This window comes from Triturus cristatus, chromosome 2_1, assembly GCF_964204655.1.
Source record: "Triturus cristatus chromosome 2_1, aTriCri1.1, whole genome shotgun sequence".
Classification (NCBI taxonomy): Eukaryota; Metazoa; Chordata; class Amphibia; order Caudata; family Salamandridae; genus Triturus; species Triturus cristatus.
Genome location: NC_140581.1, coordinates 811474782 through 811495160, shown reverse-complemented (window position 1 = coordinate 811495160; position 20379 = coordinate 811474782). Strand labels below are relative to the sequence as shown.

The 20379-nt window shown below is 47.3% G+C and overlaps 1 non-coding gene across 1 annotated transcript; it reads right to left on the bottom strand.

Moving 5' to 3' along the window:
• Positions 1-10530: 10530 nt before the first annotated feature.
• Positions 10531-10684, bottom strand: LOC146865907 (5.8S ribosomal RNA). The gene has a single exon (XR_014977496.1). It is a non-coding gene; the product is annotated as a 5.8S ribosomal RNA (ribosomal RNA).
• Between the last annotated feature and the right edge of the window lie 9695 nt (positions 10685-20379).

The window sequence follows — 20379 nt, the reverse complement described above, 5'->3', positions numbered from 1 at the left end:
GCTAAAATGCTCAAAAAGATCTTGTAGTCGGCATTAAGCAGGGAGATTGGCCTGTACAAGTCCGCTTTAAGGGGATCCTTCCCCGGCTTTAAGATAAGAACAATCGTGGCCTCTTTCCATGATCTGGGAATCTTGCCATTGGGGCTATAAATATAGTTAAATAATTCGCACATTCTGGGGGCTATCTCATCCTGGAGAGCTTTATAAATTTCCCCAGGGAGGGCATCTGTTCCAGCAGCCTTATTATTTCTGGTCTTTTTTATATATAGTTTAATTTCATCCTCAGAAATTGGGGCATCCATAATATTTCGACCCTCCTCCGTTAGAACTGATAATGCCCTATTTCTAAACCACTCTTGAATATTTCCAGAGCTAGAAACTATCTCTTCTTTATATAACTTAGAAAACATGGAAAGAAGGCACCTTTGCATATCCTCCTGTTTACTGGAGGTTGCTCCAGTTTCGTCAATGGCCAAACTATTAATGCTGTTCTTAGACCGATCTGCCCTTACTTTCCATGCAAACAGAGCACCAGCTTTTTCACCATACTCAAAGTTTTCCATATTGTGAACCATCCATTGTGCTTTTATTTTATTGTCCAACTTCTTTCTATACTGCAGGCGTAGACGTTCTAGATCGCTGAGGATCTGTGTCAAGTTACCAGGGGAGCAGGTCAACCTATCTCCTTCAAGCTTGGAGATCTCTCTTTCCAGAATCTGGAATGCCAAGGCCTCCTCCCTGTTTTTTGCACATATCAAACTATGTGTCTGTCCATGCAGATAGGCCTTATAAGCGTCCCATACATAATCTAGGGATGTAGAGCCGATGTTGTTAATGAAAGAATCCGTTGTTAACATTTTTAGGACATTGATTATTTCAGAGTTAGACAACATTGCCCTTTTCAATGTCCACCTAGGGATTAAACTGGGCCTATTCCCTGAATATGAAAAAGAAATTGGAGCATACTCAGACAGAATGCTTGGAAGGATAGTAATATCAATTAAACTTTCCAGACTTAACCTATCAATAAAAATATAATCAATTCTAGAAGAATGGTTATACTTCTTACTGAAAAAGGTAAAACCCTGCTCTGCACCTCTTTTATCCCTCCAAGCGTCTACTAGGCCAAGCTCATGAGTCATATTAATCATAGCTCGGCGAGCACGAGGGGCAGCAACATATTGACTGTAATTAGACCTGTCTTGGAGAGGGTTGAGGAGAACCTTAAAATCACCTCCAATTATTATCGGGGTGGTGGCCTCTATTAATTTAGCCTGCATTCTATATAAATAAGCCGGATCATCCGTATTAGGACCGTAGTATGAGGCTATGGTTAAATCGATCAATAGTCAACTGCACCATTATCCATCTTCCTGACTGGTCCGTTGACATAGATTTAATAGTACCTCCAATACCTGATCTAATCAATATTGCTACCCCCTTACAATGCGATATCTGCTCTGAAGAGCAATAATGCTCAACCCATCTATACTTCCCAAAAATAGCCTTGCACTCGGAACTACTCAGATGGGTCTCTTGTAGAAGGAAGATCTGAGCTGTAGATTGCTCAAGAAATTTCATGACTAGCCTTTGTCTACGTGGACATTGGAGCCCATTGATGTTCCACAAGACAAATCTAATTTTGGTAGTCATTATACTTTAATATCCCTTCCATCTGCCCAGGGCTTAATCGTATACTCAAGAAGTACCCTACATATTGGGACGTAATTGCGGATGAGAACTATTTTAATGTTTTCCTCCCCCCACACCCCCCTATGTGCTCCCCACCAACCCCGTCTTGCCTACCCTCCCCCCAAGTGACCCCAAAGGACCCTCTCCACCCTGGGGAACCCTCCCTTCTTCTCTGGGCATAAGACCTATGGACGAGTACCCATAGGCATGGTCATAACAAAACTTAACTATAGAGAGGAAGCCCAGCTCCACCAGAGGGGGGGGGGCAAGCAGCAATTATCTATACAAATACTATATGAAACTTTTTCAACTTCCCTTCTTTTTTTTCCCCTCCTCCCCCTCCTACTTTCTCATTACTTTTCATTTAACCATATATTTTCCTTAGGACGTTGCCTATACCCCCCCTATTTTGGGTCCACTCCACTTCCACTTCCACTTTCAACTCCACTTCTTATTTTATCTATGAGTTCATCAGCATCCTCTATTTGATGCATATTATACATGTGGTTATTCCACATGATCCGGAGAGAAGCAAGGAACTTCAACTGGGCCCTAGCCCCCAATGAGTTCAGGATAGTCATTCTTTTACCCAGCTCCCATTGTTTTGTTGCCGTGATATGGGAGATATCTGATCGAATAGAAAAAGTAAATGGCCTAGAAAAGGAATTGCTCTTAACCTGCCCAGCTTTCAGGGCTAAGGACAGAATTTTTCCTTGGTGGCGCAGGTAAGAAAATTCACCAAAATCTTCCTAGGCCGGAGTTTTCCTGGGTTCTTCCTATATGGGTCGCGATGAATCCTTTGTATATCAAATACCAAGTCTATTTCCGGTTGGTCTTTTAAGATAGTCTCCCTTAAGAGGGAAATTACAAAGCTTTTAACATCGCTCCCCTCTATTTCTTCAGGAACATTTAGGATTCTGATGTTATTTTTCCTTGTATGGTTTTCCAAACGCTCCATATCATCTTTAAGTTCCTTATTTTGCTTAACCAGCTTGTCCATTAAGACTGAAGAGGAGTGTAAAGTACCCTTAATCTTTGGAATCTCCAGCTCAAGAGCGTCCGTTCTCATTGAGACATCTTCAATTTTCTGTGCCAATGCTGCACAGGTAGCTTGTATAATAGCTTGATTAGATTCTGAAGTGGTAAACCTTCTCCAGATGTCTTCTTTTAGACTTAGTAGAATATCAGCCAGTGAGCCAGGAGGAGATACCGTCGGGGGAAGGGAGGGCATAGATGGACCGGCGAGCTGAGCCTCATTTGCAGAAAAGGGGGGGAACCCCCACCTTCTCCTTAGCTAAAGGAGCTCCAAAAGTATTTTCATGGTTGTCTAATATAGAAAAACGATTGGATAGTTCCACTGCTGGATGAACAATTGCCATGTCCACCCCCTCTTCTACATCAGTTACAGAGGAAATAGAAACTTGACGATTTTCCTTTAATAAACCGAGATCGGGCAAATTGGTAGTGGTAGCGGGGGTAGAAGCCATAGTAGTTTTTTTATTCTCTCTATCTAGAGTAGAATTAGATAACACCTTATAGTAAGTCTTCAGTGATGGTGTAATTCTGAGTGCGGAGGTGAGACCCCCTTTGATTTTCTTCCTCCCCCTTCCTTTACCAGGGGGGGTATTCTCAAAGATGGCCCTCCCTTTGTCCTGTTTCAGAGTAGTTTTAACCTCAGTAATCAGAGGGGAGACAGAGAGGGAGTCAGGGAGGTCCAGAGTAAGGCTAGGGCCTCCATTACGCAGATTATATCAGCTTATAACCGGTTCTGGCTTTTGTTTTGGGGCTACAGGGTGAGGGATACTGTGAGGGGCACTGCTCTGGGCTTTCTCCATAAAGTTCTTGTGTGGAAATATATTATCAGCTAGCTCATAGAGAGCTTGGAGATAATCCCCCTTAGTGTCCTCACAAACTTCTGCGAGTTTCACCCTATATGGCAGCCCTCCTTCGCAGAGCAAGTCGCCAGAAAGAACGAGTGATTCCAACACCCCCAAAGAAAAAGACTCTGATGCCTCACCTCCTCCCCCTCCGGCAGGGACGCCACCAAAATTCACCAGCCTACTCAGCCAGTCCGCCTGCGCCAGCCCGACACGCCTCCTCCTCTCCTGAGCAGCTCGAAAATCACAGGCTCCACACACGCGAACCTGGAGCTGAAAGATGGGACTCCGCCGCCTCCACTCCTTCGCCGCGCCCACAAAACGAAGCCACGAAGGCTTTGGAACCACCGCCACTTCTTCGTCGCCGCGCACCATCGCGCTCAGAAAGAAAAAGGAAAAAACCCAGTGTAAAAAAAAACCCCTACCATAGGTAAGATAGAAAGGGGGGAAAATATCTGAAAAGAGGAGGAAGGTACGAACACAGGTCAGAGAGTGCCGCTATGACCCCCCCCCATAGGGATAGACATTGCACGCCATGGGAGACTCGACCACGGCCGTTAGCTTCCGGCTGCCATGTTCCCCGCCATGATGTTCCCGACCACAGACAATCCTATAATAGCTCAACTTGAACTCTTTCCTGATTTTGTACCATGTTTCCGCAAAAGACTGCAAGACTTTAAGTCTCACATTTTTTAAGAAACGCGACCTCCATATTTGTGAATGAAATTATATTCTCCCCCTCCCACATCTGGCAGCATTGCTTTAAACATGTTCCCAAGGTCCGAGGAATCCGGAGAACTGAAAAGCATTTTCCCTGTTTTTAAAAGAAATACCCATGCATAATACGATAAGTCTGGCAATCGTATCCCCCCTTTATCATATTTTCTCTTCAACTTCTTACTTGAAATACGAAACCCTTTTGATGCCCAAATAAAACTAGAGATTTTTGATTGGGCCTTAGGAAGCCAACTTTCCTTGAAATCCAATGGGATGTTCTGAAACAAAAAGTTATATTTGGGGAGGATAGACATTTTAATCAGGTTTATTCTGCCATATAGTGTCAATGGAAGATGGGACCAGCTTAACAACAGTTTTCCCACTTCTTTATTTACTTTATCAAAGTTGGCTTCCGGGATTTACTCAACGTTTGGTACTCTCTTGATACCCAAATATCTCATCTCCTCCTGAATACACTCTGATTGAGAGTCTATATTCCAGGTCATTACCGTTGTTTTATTTTCATTTATCTCATATCCTGAGATAGCCCCAAACTGTGCTGCTAGCTCATATACCAACGGAAGGGAGGAATCTGCTTCTGAGGAGTACCTTATCTTATCTTATCTTAGGTGAGATTTGTAAAGCGCACTATCGCCGAGGCTTCCTGGCGCTGACAGACAGAGTGAATGAGGGGGAGACAAGAGAAAACGGGATTCTAACTGAGAAGAGGGAACAGATGAGTCTTAAGAAGTTTCCTGAAGTTCATGAGAGAAGAGGAGGATTTAATGGGGAGTGGGAAGTTTCCAACGTCCAGGGGCAAGATGGGAAAACTGGCGACCACCGAATTTCTTGGTTCTGATTTTGGGGGTGGCTAGCAGATGGCTGTGGGCAGAACGGAGATCACGCTGAGGATGGTAGGGACAAATAAGAGATTTTACAAACGCGGGACCAGGGCAATGAAGGGTTTTCAATGTGAGGCAAGCCACCTTGAAAGCTGCCCTTTGGTCGATCGGGAGCCAGTGAAGACTGTGGAGTAGAGGTTTGGCTGACTGCCATCTAGGGGTGTTAGAAATTAAACGGGCCGCTTGGTTCTGGACAACTTGGAGACGATGTATCAGAGATGAAGGAAGGCCATGATAGATGGAGTTAGAGAAGTCCAAACGGGAGAGCACAAGTGAGATGACAGCTTGGGTGAGTGCAAGAGAGGGAAGAAGGTGGCGGACTTTGCGGATCTTCCGCAATTGGTACATGCAGGAAGATATTACCGAGCCCACCTGTGCTCTGAGAGAAAGTTCAGAGTCAATAATCACTCCCAAACTCTTTACAGCTTTCACCGGGATTGGGGGGGAGCCTAGCTCCGGAGGCCAAAACTGCGGGCCCCAGTGAGCGTGGCTGAGTCCCGAGAGGAGGAGCTCAGTTTTCCCGGGGTTAAGTTTCAATTGATTCTGGTTCATCCAACCTCGAATGTGAACCATGACTGCATGGAAAGGTTTTGATGGCATGAGGTGAATTAAGCGGAAGAATGATCTGTAAGTCGTCAGCATAGTTATAGACGACGATGTCCCATTTTTGAAGAGATTGAATCAGGGGCCGGAGGTATAGGTTAAATAATAGCGGCGATAAAGAGGAGCCCTGAGGGACTCCACAGGACGTGGGGGTTTTGGTAGCAGTAAAGGGCCCCAAGCGGACCGCCTGTGTTCTTCCAGTCAGGAAGGACTTAACCCAACTGAGAGCGGTACCCTGGATGCCTGCCTGCCCGACGCGCTGGAGAAGGATGTTATGGTCCACCGTGTCGAACGCAGCTGATAAATCCAGGAGGACAAGGGCTTGGGGGAGCCCGGCGTCCGCGTTGTTCCTGAGCGTGTCCAGGACTGCCAGGATGACATGCTCAGTGGAATGGGCAGGTCTGAAACTGGCTTGGTTGGGCTCGAGGCGGTTGGATGATTCAATAAAGTTTGATAAACACCGGGTGACGTGGGCCTCCATCAATTTTGAGAGGTACGGGGGAGGGAGATGGGGCGGTAATTCGAGGGCTCCGCGGGATCGGCGACGGATTTTTTAAGAAGAGGCACTAGAATGGCCTCCTTGAAAGAGGTCGGAACGATGCCGCTGTTAAGTGCCCCATTAAGTAAAGGTAGGATGCAGTCAGGCAGGTTCAGGCATATGCTCCGTAGGACAGATGGCGGGCAGCAATCATTCGGGGAACCAGATTTTACCCGAATTGCCAGTTCCGCTAATGAAGTGGAATCTAGGGCTGGGAAGAAAGAGAAAGTCGAGGAATAGTTAGTGCAGGGAACCAGTGGAGGGGACTGGGGAGAGGAAGGGATAGATTTTTTAATTTTCCAGATTTTATCTAGAAAAAAAGAATTGAGGGTGTCACAGGCCTCTTGAGTACGGGTCTGGGCTGGGAGGGTTCTGTCATCGGTGGTGAGTTCATCCATAACTCTGAACACCTCCTTAGATTTATCAGCTGCCGACGAGATCCTGTGGGAAAAGTGTTCCATTTTGGCTAGGCTGATGGCCGTTTTGTATTCTTTACGCGCAGCTAGATAGGACTGTCGAGCTGGGTCTGAATAGTCGCGTCTCCAGGTGCGTTCTGATTGACGTGTTTTTAATTTTAGGAGCTTGAGATCACCAGAGAACCATCGATGGGAGCTGCGGTGCCTAGTGCTAGGAAATTTGACCAGGGGAGCGAAGAGGTTGCTGGCCGATTCTAGCCAAGAGCCAAGATCATGTTCGATGCTGTCTATATCATTTGAGGGGAGGAAGGCTGGACGGGTATCGGCAAGGGCCGTAAGAAAGCCCTGAGAGTCATAAGTACTCCATTTCCGTGAGAAACCGCCAGCCATCATAGGAGGAGGAATCTGTCCGGTGATAGTAATGGTAGTGTCGACTAGATAGTGAACAGACCAGACACAGGGGGAGACGTCAGGTGGAGATGATACCAGATTACAAATCCAAATCTGGTCCAAGATATGACCCTTATTATGGGTAGGATAAGTGATCTGTTGCGTGAGGTTCAGACTATTAAGAGTCTCGAAAAGCTCAGTGGCATGGGGACCAGCGTTGGTGTCGTTGAACCAGTAGTTTAAATCGCCAAGAAGGGCGAAACTAGAGTGCAGCGTTAGAAGGTTAGACAACTGTTCACCCAGGATGGTGGGAAAGGATGGCATGGGATGGGGAGGCCGGTATAGAAGCAGAAGGGTGAAAGTGCCGGTATCAGCCTGCACACTGATAAGTAGGTTATCCACCTTAGGGAGAGGGAGGGAATAAGAAGAAACAGAGTTAAGGCGCTTGGATATGATGGCTGCCACCCCACCCCCGGGCCGATCACCATGACGGTCGGCATGAAGGATGTAATAATCGGGGGGAGGGCAGCCAAGATATCTGGGAGGGACTCAGATGTTAGCCAGGTTTCCGTGAGCAGGAGCATGTCTGGATTGGTGTTAGCTAACAAGATAAAGATATCCACAGAGTGCTTAACCAAGGAGCGAGTGTTTAAATATAACACACTAAATTGTCAGCATAGAATCCCACTTTTTTCTCCCACCCTTGAAATTTAAAAGAGGGGATATTCTCATGTCTCCTTATCATTTCTGCCAAGGGCTCAATATATAAATTGAAAAGGAGGGGAGATAAGGGGCACCCTTGCCTAGTTCCCCTAAAGATTATAAAAGGTTTTGACAAGTTTTCATTCACTCTAATTCTAGCTATGGCCTTTCTATATAGTAGATCTATCGCATTACAAAAATTCTCACCAAGATTGGATAATTTTAAGATCTTCTGAAGGTAGGACCAGTTAACCCTATCGAAGGCTTTAGTTGCATCAACTGTTATCACTGCCAATGGTAGCTTATATGAGGTGGCTATATTTATGGCCCCAATTAAACTATATGTGAGATCGTTGATTCCCCTGCCTCGCACAAACCCTTTCTGGTCTTCATGCAGTAAGTACCCTACCACTCTGCTAAGCCTATCTGCCAAATTTTTTAGAACATTTTATAATCTGAATTGAGTAGCGAGATAGGCCTGTAGGAGTCACAGGAATTTGGTGGTTTGTCAGGTTTTAATATCAATGTCACTAAAGCTTCATCCCAAGACAGTGGGATCTCACTACCCTTCTCAAAAATGGCTAAAAATAGTCTAAACATTACAGGTGCCAGACAATCCTCTAATGTTTTCTACAACTCGATAGGGAGACCATCAGGTCCCGCTGCTCTATTAGATTTCCCTATTCTTATAGATTTCCTTATTTCCCCTACTGTTATGGAGCTATTAACAGCTACCCTTTGGATATCAGGAAGCTTTCTTGGAAAGTCCTGTCCCAGCCATTCTTCCGCATCCTCCTCTCTTGTATTCAAATCCTCCGTATACACTTCTCCAAAATGGTTGAGAAAAACCTCCTCGATACCCTCCCTTGTCTCAATCAAAAAAACTGAATCTTTTTGCTTTAACTCTTTCATAAAAGATTTTACCTGATCTTTTTTTGTCTTCCAAGCAAGCAATTTGCCACAACCTTCTCCATAATTAAAGTGAGCTAGTTTGCCCCAAGACCTCTAACCATTCGCTTTACCAGATAAAACTGGGGGCTCCGAGCGCCAGCTATCCTGAGGGAAACTTCGGAGGGAACCAGCTAGTAGATGGTTCGATTAGTCTTTCACCCCTATACCCAGGTCGGACGACCGATTTGCACGTCAGGACTGCTACGGACCTCCACCAGAGTTTCCTCTGGCTTCGCCCTGCCCAGGCATAGTTCACTATCTTTCGGGTCCTATCACGCACGCTCATGCTCCACCTCCCCGACAGAGCGGGCGAGACGGGCCGGTGGTGCGCCTGCTGCTGGAAGCGCGGCAGGATCCCACCTCAGCCGGCGCGCACCGGCCCTCACCTTCATTGCGCCACAGCGTTTCGCTCGGCCCTCCGACTCGCACACATGTTAGACTCCTTGGTCCGTGTTTCAAGACGGGTCCGGTGGGTAACCAACATCGCCGCAGACCCCTGGCGCCCGGCGTGAGCCTCCCCGTCCCCCCTTCAACTGCCCCGGCGCTGCCCAAGGGGCAGCTGGGAACGGGTGCCCGGGGGAGGGCGCAGAGGCGGTCGATTCTCCCTCGGCCCCACGGACACGGCGAAGCTGCTGCCAGGGGAGCTGTAACACCCTCCGCTAGAAGCGAGGGGCCACCTGCCACCCCAAAGCCTTCCCAGCCGACCCGGAGCCGGTCGCGGCGCACCGCCGCAGAGAAAATGTGCCCTGCGGGGGCCGGGTAGGGCCCGGGCGCCGGTCCAGCGGAGGGGATCCAGAACTCCCTGGTCACCGACCTTCCCACCGTGTTGAATCCTCCGGGCGGACTGCACGGACCCCACCCGTTTACCTCTCGACGGTTTCACGCCCTCTTGAACTCTCTCTTCAAAGTTCTTTTCAACTTTCCCTTACAGAAGTTGTTGGCTATCGGTCTCGTGCCCGTATTTGGCCTTAGATGGAGTTTACCACCCGCTTTGGGCTATATTCCCAAGCAACCCGACTCCGAGAAGACCCGATCCCGGCGCGCCGGGGGCCACTACCGGCCTAACACCGTCCGCAGGGTGAGCCTCGATCAGAAGGACTTGGGCCCCCTGAGCGACGCCAGGGAGTCGGTCTTCTGTACGCCACATTTCCCGCGCCCGCCGCCGGGCAGGGATTCGGCGCTGGGCTCTTCCCTCTTCGCTCGCCGTTACTGGGGGAATCCTGGTTGGTTTCTTTTCCTCCGCTTAGTAATATGCTTAAATTCAGCGGGTCGCCACGTCTGATCTGAGGTTGTAGTCGGAAAGAAAACGCCGGAGCATTTGGGGGGGGGAGCCGGGGAAGGCCAGGCACCCCTGCCGGAGCAGGGGGCCTGACGTACCCGGCAGCGCACGCCCTCTTTCCCCGGATCGCGTCTGGAGGGGTTTCGCCCTCGCCGGGAAGCCGGCCGCGGAGGAGGGCGCCCGAGGCCCGTGCGCGCGGGCAGCCTGTGGGACACCACAGACAGCCACGCGCTGCATGCAGCCAGGTGTCCCCGGATGGTCCCAGGGCGGACCGGTCGCCGGGCCCCCTTCTCGGGGGTCCAGGCACGCCAGTGGCGTACCTCCGCGGCAGGACCCAGCCAGGGACCCTGCCAATGGGCGATCGGGGGGTCTGACCTTGTGGGGGGACGAAGGGGAAGCGGAGCTCACCCTGCGACGGCCCCAGCCACGTCCCGGGGAAGCCCCGGGGCGATTGACGATCGAGCGACCCTCAGACAGGCGTAGCCCCGGGAGGAACCCGGGTCTGCAAGGTGCGTTCGAAGTGTCGACGATCAATGTGTCCTGCAATTCACACTAATTCTCACAGCTAGCTGCGTTCTTCATCGACGCGCGAGCCGAGTGATCTGCAGTTCTCTGCAGCAGCATATGTGTTACAGCTGGTCCTCTATAAGAAGGTATCCAGTCTTGTGTTACTCATTATCAGATACAACCTTTAGCCTTCTCAGCTAGAGGATTCTGGGAAAATAGACACAATCCAAATGTATAAATTTGACCAGGCTGACACAATGACTTCCATGTGCACAAAGGGGCATATTTACAAGGATTTAACGCTGCCGTACACAGTGGTGTACTGAAATTTGAGGGGCCCCCTTGCAAAGTTCACAGAGGAGTCCCACCATGCTCTGGACCCTGTCAGGAGCATTAATGTCAGGGGCCCCACCATCCATGCACAGTGCCAGTGGGGACCTCCTGGAGCTTGGGGGCCACTGCACCACAGGGGTTGCGGAGACTATTGTTAGGCTACTGCCGTAGCATCATTTCTTTTGCGCTACAGCTGCTTTTTTGTATTGCAATAGTTACAAGTGTCGCAAAGCCCCCTTAGTGACCTTTTCACACAGTTAGCAAAACATTTTCAGAGCGCCAGTTCAGTTAGTGTGACTTAACAAAAATGTTACACAAGGTAGGCATAACCACTTTAAAACACGCGCAAAGACACAATGCAATATGTACAATTAATTCCTCGTACGATGCTTAAAAAGAAAAACTGCTGCTAAGTCGCATTAGCAGCAGTTTTTCCCGCTAGGAATTACCTGTTCTTAAAAATGCGTAGAACACTCCCAAATCATCATGGCAAGCTCAAGTATGTCATGGATTTATTGGTATTGCAGCTAGGGGTACCAAGGAGACCACCACCACAAGGGCAGCGCCTAAGGAGGGAGTGGATTTACCATCAGAGGATCACAATCATTCATATATAATCATAGGGGGAGGGAGAAGCTGAGATGCAATTGGCTTCCTGTCAAAGGTAGATAATCAAAGGGAGAATGGATCACTTGTACCTCTAGTACCAGGGTTGGGTGTGGTAACCAATTAAAAAACCCTCATTCACGTACAGGAGTGGTTGAACGGTATATCTTGGTTCTCAGCTTTTCTTGGGACATGAAAGCATCATCATTGGGTCTTCATTTGAAAGTATGCTTTCCACCACCTGGAGGTAGACCAACTGGTAATATCAGTAGTGATCAGTGATAAAGTGAATAGGAGTAAAGTGAGTTAAAATTGCTAGGCACTCCATCCCCAAACATACTCTATTCGGTAGGAGAGGCAGCAAGGTTAAAAAAGATACTGAGGTGCGCTTGTAGAAGCGCTACTGTTCTACAGCATCTTATTGTCCAAGTGAAAGGGCGACTTCCAGTGCATAGATTTATCTGGAGGCATACTGCTTTTCGCACTGCTACTGTTGTGTAAAATCATCTTGGTGTGCTGCATCATACATAAAATATGTGTGTGGACAAATGTCCTATTCTACATGACAATGGTGACCATTATCAGCTGGAAGATGGAGAGGCTGAAGAAGAAAATGATAATGTAGCAAGACCAACTGTTGCAGCAATACAGTGGAAGGACAACAAAATTCACCAATTATTCACATATTGTCCGGTGTTGCAGATGATACTTCCACTAAACCTCACACATGTGTCACCGTCACTATAGGTTGTTAAATGTTGTGAAATCCAAACACTGTGTATGACTCATCTTTCCACACATTACTAGCCTTAAATTGCACTACAACACTCATCGCAAACACTGAAACATAGGTTATACATGTGATAACAGCATTCACTATTATGTCACTAGGCCAAATAGGATAACAATGCAATGATGACATTGTGTGGATGTTCTATGGCCACCACCAGGAATATGCAATGCGACTCAAATGTGATAACAGGTGATTTCCTCATCACAGCACACTTATTGTGTGTGACGATCCACAAAACAACTGAAGCAAGTCTTATGAGTAGAGTGCGTCAGTGATTCCAACAGGCATAGCTAATACATGCAAGGCGACATACAACTAAGTACACTCTCACATGCAAACACAATGTGGTTAGAACATTCCGAAAGCAAATGGTACCACAAGGAAGAGGCATCACTTACCTCGAAAATCCAACACAACCAATTGAGACATTGATAGGTTAATGGATGTAATCTAGTTACTTGTTAGCACTACACCTGTCAGCTTTTCTCTATATTTTCCCGCACAGTTAAACACAAATAGGAGCATGCAATCCTAGGAAATAGTCATGACAGATAGTATCAGGTATCACCAGGAATCTGCACAACACACATAAACTCACACAAATATCATATAGGTGTCACATCATCCTATTCTACCATCTCCTCACAGATCCATACACATACGGGCCCAAAGACATAGTGGGACATCTGAAACGTTTGCAACAGCATGTAGGACACAAATCGACATATTTCCCTATGTAAAAGGGCATGTCTAATCTGTGGAATCTACCTAGGGCCATATTTACCACGGGATACCGCCACCAGAACTTCACTTTTAGTGACGTTCTGGTGGCGATCTCCCACTTAACATGGCTCCATTCTGCATTGAAATTTAGGCACATGCACATGCTCCACAGAGGGTGAAAGAGTGGTGCAATGTGTGTTGCAATAGGTCTTTCAGAGCCACATACGAGGATAAATCATTGCATTTTCCTTGTAGTTTCTCTTCCAATGTGTGATGCATGCTGCTGCAGACATTGAAACAGCGAATTGCCATTCAGAAATTGATAGGGATATTCTATTAAAAATGGTTTGAGGGTGGTACTGTACAAAAAATTGCAACACTGCGCTCTGTCTTGTCCTAACACACAGGAATCAGCCATATATATCATATTTATGGCGCAGCCCTGTGCGTACCCTGTCGCTGGTGCAAATTATTCTTGCCAGTGCCAGTACAAGCATACTTATGCCATGTAGCAAGGGTGACTGCGTTGCTTGGGTGTTTTTTTTTGTACAGGAAGACACACCTTCCAGCACAAAAATAATCTAGAAAGGGGAATTGCTTATTCATTTGTGCTGCAGAATGCAGACCTCATGGAAAGAGGATAAACACAGGAGAACTTAATACATTACTCCAATTTATGCCTCTCTAATGTCGCCTTTACAGAGGTGTTAAAATTGCCGCAGCCCCAGATATGTAAATCTGAGGCCGCCTCAAAATCTATGGATTTGTGGTGAAACGTCCATACTAACACCAAATTCCCATCCTTTTGCTGTAGCGGACTGTTGTGATAAAGGTAATATGAACAAGGTGGCATTAATCGACATTCAGTGGCTTAGCGCCATCCTGTAGATATGAAGAAGGTTTTGACACCACCAGAGCATAAACAAAAGTGATGCTGGTGTTTGTGCCTTGTATGCATGCCCCAAATTTTTGACACACGGTGTAAATGCTTGGTTGTCACATATGTGTGTGTGTGTCGCCATGACAGTGGCACACACCTTACTGGAATGGGGTAAATACTTGCCACATATTTAGGCACACATACAACATATGGGATACAGTATAACATGTAAAACTGCATGCAATGCCAATCAAACATTGTGATGTATGTCGCAGCACAAATCTGTGAATGATTTCATGTTGAGAGCCTAGTCACATATTAAACCAATGACATCTAGCCAAGGTAAGTCACATACACATCATATGTTGCATTCCATAGCCATAGACTGTTGCCAGGCATGCAATAGCTACACAAATGGTACAATTACAGGTAGAATTCCATTTAGTGGCAACAATTGTACCGCATTTCATGTTAGCGCAATGTTTTCATAACCTAAATACAAAAAACTCGCAAAGTACATGAGGTGCAATGGCAAATCAACCGTTAGCGGCAAACAAATTCACGAAAACTCAAAAGCGTGCAGCAAACAAACAGGAAGTGAAATAAGCATTCATCCTGTACCCAAGAATTGTGCTGTACACTTTTACTTTCACTTTCACTTTTGCTCACACTATTAGTGTCCTTTGAGCTTTGTGGTTGTGTCTGGCTGGAGGTGTTTTCTGATTGTGTGTGTTTAAAGTGTAGTTGTGGTGTCCTGTCTGCTCTCTCAACTGTCCCCATCAAGTCCTGTTGTAGGCCTGGGTATAGATCGCAGAGTTTTGCTACACGGAACTCTGTGAAGCTACACAAAAACTCCACGAAGTTCCACGAGTGGCGGAGTGCAGAGGGAACTGCAGTTTGGGCTGGTATTCCTGCTGCTCGGGTAGAAATTCTACCCGAGCAGCAGCTTGCGCTCGCAAACTTACCGTTCGCGAACTTACCATTTGGGTTCGCGAGCGGGGAAAAAACTCAGCTGCACATCGCGAAGCGGAGTTTTCTGCACCCCGCAAGCTCCGCGGAGTGCACAAAACTCCGCAAATGGAGCGAAGTTCACCGCCCAGGCATAGTCCTGTGTCACATAATTTTCGTGCTTTTTATGGTTGTGCTCTTGTATTGTCAGGTGCCTGTCTACTAGGTGTGTAGTTAATTTTTGGTTAGTTAGTGTACGTTTTGGGTGGGTTTTAACTTATTAGAGTACAAAGGATTGTGGGGAAAGATGTTGGGGGAAGGAGAGGAGGTGCAGATGTCAGAGTATGCATTTAGGGTATTCCTCTGGTTGGTCAATTTCTACCTCAGTAGGAGGGTTGAGAGTGAGTGAGGCATGTTAGTTGAAGGGGTACCCTGTCAAGGTCTGGAAAGTGTGCTGGGACCGTATCCGGAGGCATATGTTGCGCATCTTTGGTCTGGACAGGACGGTCTAGCAACTCGAACATTGCTGGCAGGATTGCGTTGGGTGGGAGTGCGATCTCCTGGACAACCTGGTCTTCATCATTGGCAGACAAGGTGGTAACTATAGAAAAATGGTGTCTGCCTTCACACTGTGTGTCCCATGTATACAACTTATTACAATGTGTGTATGTCAGATCAGAAACAGCCTGAAGACTCCATGTCTTCTGTCGCTAATAGGTATGTCAAATATGTGGTGTCATGTCATACTGAACATAGGGGCATGAGTACCAAAAAATCCATAGTTGGGGAGCTGTGCACAATTTGTCAGTGCCACAGTCTGACATCTTTACAGCACTGGGCTGCACTGTATGGATATGAGAGAAGATACACCCATGTGCTTCCTGTAGGGCTTGTACTAGGTTGCCTCACTAGCACCTTCACAGGCACCCTGCTTCCATTAACAGAGGGTGCCTATGCTGCAGGGGTGATTGTTTTTGTGCATGGAGGGACACCTTCCTAAACAGATGAAACAAGGACACATTAAGCATTTCTCCTCATTCTGTCATGTTAAGACTAGGTTCTCCCTGGTCGTAATTTTAGCTCTGCTGACTATTTACGCCACCCTTGTAAATAGGGGGCAGTGTCAAAACCAATGGGTGTTGAGGCGGGACGCCCACCCCTTTCATGGTAAGTGTGGCGTGAAAGGAGGCCTTATTTATAAGGTGCTGTTAAGCCACGTTAAGTAGCATAATACTGCCTTGCAATAAAGGCTAAGGTTTTACTTTCACAAGAATGTCACTAAAAGTGACGTTCCTGTGATGGTAGGGGCTTGTAAACATACTGTGAGAAGGTGGCCTGATATATGCTGTCCACTAGTTCTAGTGGGCACCTTGTATCAGTCCAAACAACCCCTTATGGTGAATGGTTTAAGACAACCTTATATGAAAGCTATCCTAGCGGTAGCTCTGGAGAGCAGCCTTCAAGCTAAGTCTTGAAGGAATGTAAAGCAGCTTGTTTTACCAGTCTATAATCTCTTGAATGATCAAATGAAAGGACAACCACACCAGGTATATATTTAAAATATATGTATTTAGGTTAACACACACCCCTCTAGTCTCTTTATGAGACTGGAGTTCGAAGTACTTAAGTTACAAGATAGCAATCATCAGTAATAGCACAAATACACGTTTGGGCCCTAGGGGCGTACCAAACCATATACCAAAAAAGTGGTATAGGAACCAAAACTGGAATAGACACTAGACCTATAGCCTGTACAATCGCTGGGATCCCAAGGAACCACCCAAGGTAGTGACACAGGGGACCCACGGGGACTGTATGCCGTGTGTAAACACAACCGCGGGTTCCCGTTATCTTCTATGGGCAATATTATGGTTGGAAATGTAAAGATTAGGGACACTTCTAATCGAGTAAGGACCAAACCCTTTTGGACTTAAAAAGTTCTAGGGCTAGCACCCACAAGAGCACCGGAGTACTCGAGATACCTCACCTAGGGAAGCCGGGTGCATAGGTGTCTTTTGGTGTTGGGTCGCATTGTGGATTTCAATGGGAGCCTGCAAAGAACTGCTGCTGCCGTGAAGAGGAGAAGTGTCCGTGGAGATCCAAGCCTGGATCTAGGATGGAAGGAACCTGAAAGCAGAGGGGACAGAGTCTGGGTCACTTGCCAGTAACCTAGGGCAGGATGGACCACTGCCCACAGATGTCGGGTGCTTCAGGTGAGTTGATGGGTTTCTTGACTCTTCAGCCACGAGGTCTAGGAGGGATTGATGAAGTCCACGAGCCGGATTCGAGCTGTCCCACAAAGTCTGTCGAGTGCTGCAGTGTCGGCAACCAGAATGGACCCAGCGAGCCTTGGCAATGGCAAGTCACTGGAATTTAGAGAAAGGACTGCGGTGCAGACCAGCAAGGTCTGTGGGACTCACCCAGTGAGGGTACGTCGGGGCACGTCTTGGGCAACCAGGTAAGCCCAATCAGAAAAGGAGTCACCTTCGTGGAGACCTGCTAGCCAACGGGCTAGTGATCGCAAAGGAGCCTCGAGCGATCACACTTGAAGCTGGCCCACGGGTCACTTATAGAGTGGAGGCCAACAATCTTCAGTGCAGGAGGTGCTCAAGGCTAAGGCTACTCAAAGCCCAAAGCACAACTTCAAGGAGGACCAGGAAGACAGTGTTGCTGCAAAAGTTCACGGTGTCTAGGGGTCACGGTTCCACGTCACCCACGATAGCCACGGGCCTCAGCTTTGCTGTAGACTCAGGGTAGCCTCGGGGAAGTTTGGAAATCCACCTCTGGGGATGCCGAGACTTCGGCGTCCGGCGGGAGCTTCAGAATTGAAGACCGGTCAGTTGCTACTTTGGTGCCTGCCAAGCAGGGGAGTCACTCCTTGACCCCAAGGGAGATCTCTTCAGTCTTCTAGTCAGGATAGAACGTCGATGGTCCAGGATGTACGTTGCAGAGTTTCGTCCAGGGTAATCTAAAGTCCTAGGGACTGGATTCCTATACTTATAGTGAGTTTAGGGGATGGACTAACTCTAAGGCCCCACTTATTGGTGGGCCAGGAAAGAGGGGTGGTTACATCCATTTCCTTTGTCCAGTATTGCATCAGAGCAGGGGAAGGTAGCCCCTGCAACCGGTTCGAACTGGAGTATGCACAGGGACACCAAGTGTGCCCCAAGTGCAGGACTTCAAAGCACCAGAGAGTGATCCCGCCCAGACACAATACACATCAGCCTGTCTGGGGAGGTGGGGACACCTCCCCTCAACAGGAAACCTATTGTCCATGCCTCCCCTGCCGGAGTTTCAGTCAGCAGTAGGAGGCCAGACCCGTGTCTGTGGCAGAGGCATCCATTTTGTGATGCCAGGGCTCAAGAAAGTCATACCGGGTTTAGACAGTGTGAACATGTCTCTCCCTCTAGAAGGGTGGAATGCTACCCCCGCCACCAGAACTGGCGAGGGGGTAGTATTCCAAAGCGTTTGACGCCAAACACGACATGTTTTGGTACAGCCCAAAGTTACCATTTACCACAAGATTATACGCACTTAAGAGTATATGGTATGGCTGTATCACAGAACAGCCATAAGGAAGTATTTCCGAAAGCTGCAGCGGAGCTCAGCTCATGCTTGGGCACCCTCTCACATAAAACCAAGCGCTCTGCCTTCAGGATTGTCAAGGCCTGCCATAGGAGTGGCTTATAGGTTTATATGTGTCTGTATATATGTGTGCATATAGGTAGCCTATACCACTGTAAGGGGTGCAAGCACCACCTTACCCAGGCTGCAGTAGCAGACTTGTGGTGTCATTTTGGAGTGCTTCGCAGGGGTGGCATAATACATGCTTCAGCCCCTGGTAGGCCTCTGAGGTACCTATGCCTTAGGTACATAGTATACCATATGCTAGGGGCTTATAAGGCACTCCAGAATCCAATTAGATATGTACCTAATGTACATGCAAACCATTTTAGAGAGGAAGCAGCTAGGCTGTGGTCCTGATTAGCAGGGTGACAGCCAGACTAAGGTCGTAAAACAGTGAAACACCAGCAAAAAGTGGGGGCGCCCATGTGAAGCAGATCCTACTCTCCTACACATACCATTGTGATTTCATGCTTCTATGTGTGCTGAAAAATGTAGTATTCGTAGGTTCAGCACAATACGTGTTGAAATGTAAAGATTACCCCCTCTATGCCCACCCTAATGCCTCCTTCTTGTATTTTTTAGATTTGAGGTTGCCACAGACATGCAAATCTGGGGCATCATCATAAGCAATGGGTGTTGTGTTTGAATGCCCACTTCAACACCTATTGCCCGCCCCTTTGCTGTAGCGGACTGCAGTGGTAAGGGCCATATTTCCAAGGTGGCGCAAGCCACACTTAGTGTAACTAGACCACCTTGTCAACAATGAACATGACGCTTGGCCACCCGACCATCCAAAAAATGTTGCTCCTTTGGCAATATGCGACCCACAATGAGGCATATTCATGAAAAGATGTTGGAGCATGGAGCTGCAGCAAAATCTTCTGCGCTACACTCCAATATTTTCTGAATGCAGGGATACCCTATATGTACCATAGTACAGGGCACCCCTGCATTTTTCAAAGTACCATTGTCATATTTAGCTGCCTAGCGGAAACACAGGCACCCTTGCACTATGGTTTCTGAGTGCAAACATATACAAAGGCATCTTTTTAGCAGCAAGGGGGATTGCATTGGTGCTAGGCAGCTAAATATGGCACCGGTGCTTGAGAAAACGCAGGGGTGCCTCATATTATTGTAAATTCCTTGTTTCTATGCATTTTCCGAATGTCGGAGAACATCATCATCAATTTTTGCATGACATCATGCTCCACCATTCTTCTGAAAATATGCCCCTGTTTATGTTTGCACACAGGTATTCAGTGCTGTCACCCATTGTGCCCATCCTTCAACATGACTAATGATGATGTAACCTGATGGTGCAGCTACAGATCTTGACTCTCTGTTTACTTGTTGCACTGTTGTGTAGTTACTGCAAATCCGTAGGACCTGCACGTTTGTTGGACAACATAAACTAGGGACTTGATGCCTAGGCTGATTCGAGACACCCCCACAGGATATATTGGCCTCGAGTCTAGCTAGCTCACAGTGCCACCGTAAGCCCATCTAACCTTACCAGGGAGTGAATGGTTTCTGACAAACACTGAACATGACAACCCAGACTCCTCAGGGATCATGGAAACAGGACAGAACCTTTCGCTAACCCATTCGTGCTCACTTATTCTCAGAGAGGTATACCAAGAATACTCAGTGGGACGTTTTCAATATATTTATTGAACCATTGTTATTCTTGTATAAAATACATGTGCTGCAATCATTAATAAACAGAAGCAGATAAAAGTGATTACTGTAACCAAAAGTGTGAATATTAGATATAGTTCTACCATGGTACAAAGACAATGTATATATGCAGGGAAATAACACAAGGTAGTAATCGAATGTACTTCTACTATGAAAACACTACTCTAAGTGTACCCAGAGTGCGTGCAGGAGTAGTG